At 46.4% G+C, this 3,454-nt stretch overlaps 1 pseudogene; it reads left to right on the forward strand.

The window, feature by feature from the left end:
- Positions 1–2,239: 2,239 nt before the first annotated feature.
- LOC103265206 overlaps positions 2,240–3,454 on the forward strand; it is a 1,834-nt pseudogene continuing 619 nt past the window's right edge.

Raw genomic sequence — 3,454 nt, forward strand, 5'->3', positions numbered from 1 at the left:
CCGGGAGCGGCCACTGCACTCCAGTCTGGGTGACAGAGTGAGACTTCAACTCAAAAAGAAAAAAGAAAAATAAATTGGAACGTACAGGAATAATGCTAAACCAGAGGCAGGAAAACCAGCAGGCAATTCAGGTGAAAAGTCAAGATTTGAACTAGAATCAAGTGCGGCTGAAGACAGGTGGCAATTCTAGATTTATGTAGGAGGAAGAATCAGCAGGTCTTGGGGATAAATTTGATGTGAGACTAAGATTTCCATATTACTGTTGTTAATGCTATGGGGAGTCTTTAGGACACAGTGAAAACAATGGTATAGAGGTCAGATGGTAAGAGGGGTCAAATGGAAAGAAATACAAGCAAGTAAAAGAATGAGTATTAAAAGAATATGTGACATAAGATTTGCATTTGGATATTTGACCCTGGATGCCAGGGAGAGAGGCATAGAGGTGCTTAAATGCCTGAAAGTTCACATTGCAGTTATAGAGAAGATGGCAGATTAAACATGCATTTGATTCTACCTCTTTCCAAAACTACACAAAAATGGCAGAAAGGGGACCTCTCAAAAACTTATCAGAATAATGAGAACAAGAGAGGGAATGAAGGGTAACTAAGTTTAAAGAACCAGGAAACCTGGAGGGTGGGCCCCTTGTAATACAGGCTTTTCCTGTTAGGTTGGTGTTCCTAGAACCAGTTGGCATCAGTGTGCCAGTTAGCGTCATTGAGAGAGGCTGCATTTGGCTTCAGTGAATTTTTTTTGGAGATTCTTTCTTTTTTTCTTTTCTTTCTTTCTTTTTTTTTTTTGAGTTGGAGTCTCACTCCGTCACCCAGACTGGAGTGCAAGTGGCACGCTCCTGGCCACCGCAGCCTCGACCTGCTGGGCTCCGGCGATCCTTCCGCCTCAGCCTTCCAAGTAGCTGGAACTACAGGCTGCGCGCTACCACTCCTGGCTGATTTTTGATTTATTGTAGAGATTAGGTCTTGCCAAGTTGCCCGGGTGGGTCTCAAACCCGCGGGCTCAGGCAATCCACTCACCTCGGCCTCCCAAAGCGCTAGGATTATAGGCTGAGCCACCAAGCCCGGCGGAGATTCTTTCTTAAGTGTGCTCGCTCATTTCATGGTGGATGACTTACTGGCGCACCTACCCATACTGTGCTAAGTGTTCAGCAGTTTTTCACCAAAAACAGCATGACCTCCGTGCCCTACCTTTCCTGTTCTCCCAATCTCACTAAAAAGAATACAAATCGATGAGTTCAAAAACTGTTTTGAACAGTGGGAAAAGCATCTCTATAGTTGTATTGCATCAAACAGAGAAGACTTTGAAGGTAACTGAAGTTTAAACATATAGGAATAAATACACAATTTTTTATAAATAAATTCCAAGTTTTTTTGGGACCCCCCCCCTGTAATTAATCCTTAGCTAACAAAGAGAAAGTCAAGAAGTAACCCCATTTTTACTGCAGAACTTCCAAAAGGCTCAGAAACTGAAAGCACAGGTACCCCTAGAAATTGGAGTGAAAAAGAACCATGAACAGGAGATTGTTTGAAATTCGGCTTACTATGCAGTTAGGCCCAAACCCTGGTTGGCTCTAAGCAGATCCTCCCACATCTCTCTTCCTAGCAGAAAACTAGAGGTCTTGTTTCTGGAGAAGGTAAAGACATAAAGATACTGCCTTTGGATGTTCCTCAACAAAACAGCCCAGCCAGGTCAGTAAATGCCCAAATGATAAATAAGCAACCTTCCCCACACATATATAAACACAAGTAAACACAGAGGCACACAAGTATCACTGGGTATCTGAGAAAAGCCTCTTATATGAAGACACCAATACAAACGAAAAAAAGGCATTTAAAGAAAATAAACCAGGAAAAACCCAAGTTCTGTCTCCCTTCCTTCCCTTCCTCTTGATTTAGCTAGTCTAAAGCTCTTAGGTGGAGATGAGCAAGGTAGATATCTATGTGGGTATTGGTGGGAGGTATTAGAGGCCACCCAGCTTGGAAGATCAGATTCTCAGCAGAGTGAGGAATCATCCCCACAGCCCACACGGTATGTTGGAACTCAAGTGGAAGGAAAATGGCATCCTTGAGGGAAGAGGGAGCTGTATGTGACAGTGTCCAGAACAGGTCATAGGTGCCCAAGCAGAATGAGAAGAGTACTTGGGAAGTGGGAGAGCAAGTGTCAGTAAGTGGGGTTTTAAAGCCTAATGAGCTCTTTTTCGTAGCACCTGGGAGCCCACCAGCTGCTTCAAGATGAAGCTGAATATCTCCTTCCTGGCCACTGGCTGCCAGAAACTCATCGAAGTGGACGATGAACGCAAGCTCTGTACCTTCTTTGAGAAGCACATGGCCATGGAAGTTGCTGCAGACTCCCTGGCTGAGGAATGGAAGGGTTACATTGTCCGAATCAGTGGTGACTGCAATAAACAAGGTTTCCCTAGGAAGCAGGTTGTCTTGACCCATGGCCGTGTCAGCCTGCTACTAAGGGGCATTCCTGTTACAGACCAAGGAAAACTGGAGAAAGTGCAAATCTGTTTGGGGTTGCATTGTGAATACCAATCTGAGCGTTCTCAACTTGGTTATTGTAAAAAAAAAAGAACCGGGCTCGGTGGCTCAGCCTGTAATCCCGCGCCTTTGGGAGGCTGAGGTGAGTGGATTGCCTGAGCCCGCGGGTTCGAGACCCTCCTGGGCAGGCGAGACCTCATCTCTACAATAAATCAAAAAATTAGCCAGGCGTGGTAGCGCGCGCCTGTAGTTCCAGCTACTTGGAAGGCTGAGGCGGAAGGATCGCCGGAGCCCAGCAGGTTGAGGCTGCGGTGGCCGGGAGCGGCCACTGCACTCCGGTCTGGGCGACAGAGTGACTCCAACTCAAAAAAAAAAACAAAAAACCAGGTAGGTTGGAAATTTTCTTCTATGAAAAAACAAAACTAATCAAAATACTTTTTTCATATGGGAGCCTCAAATGATCTTTTCTTTCTTTGAGTTGGAGTCTCAGTCTTGTCGCCCAGGCTCAAGTGCAAAGGCACACTCACAGCCACTGCAGCCCCAACCTGCGGGGCTCCGGTGATCCTTCCACCACAGCTTTTCTAGTAGCTGGAACTACATACGCATGCCACCACACCTGGCTAGTTTTTGTGATTTATTGTAGAGACAAGGTCTCTCCAAGCTGCCCAGGCTGGTCTCAAACTCCCGGGCTCAGGCAATCCTCTCGCCTTGGCCTCCCAAAGTGCTGGGATTACAGGCTGAGCCACTGCACCCAGCCTCAAATGATCTTTTTTTTTTGAGTTGGAATCTTACTGGGTTACCCAGGCTGGAGGGCAGTGGCACACTCCCAGCCACCGCAGCCTCGACCTGCCAGACTCAGGCAGTCCTTCCACCTCAGCCTTCCAAGAACTGGAACTACAGGCATGCGCCACCACGCCCAGCTAATTTTTTAATTTATTGTAGAGATGAGGTCTCACCTA

Source organism: Carlito syrichta, unplaced genomic scaffold, assembly GCF_000164805.1.
Source record: "Carlito syrichta isolate Samal-C Ts95f unplaced genomic scaffold, Tarsius_syrichta-2.0.1 Scaffold305880, whole genome shotgun sequence".
Classification (NCBI taxonomy): Eukaryota; Metazoa; Chordata; class Mammalia; order Primates; family Tarsiidae; genus Carlito; species Carlito syrichta.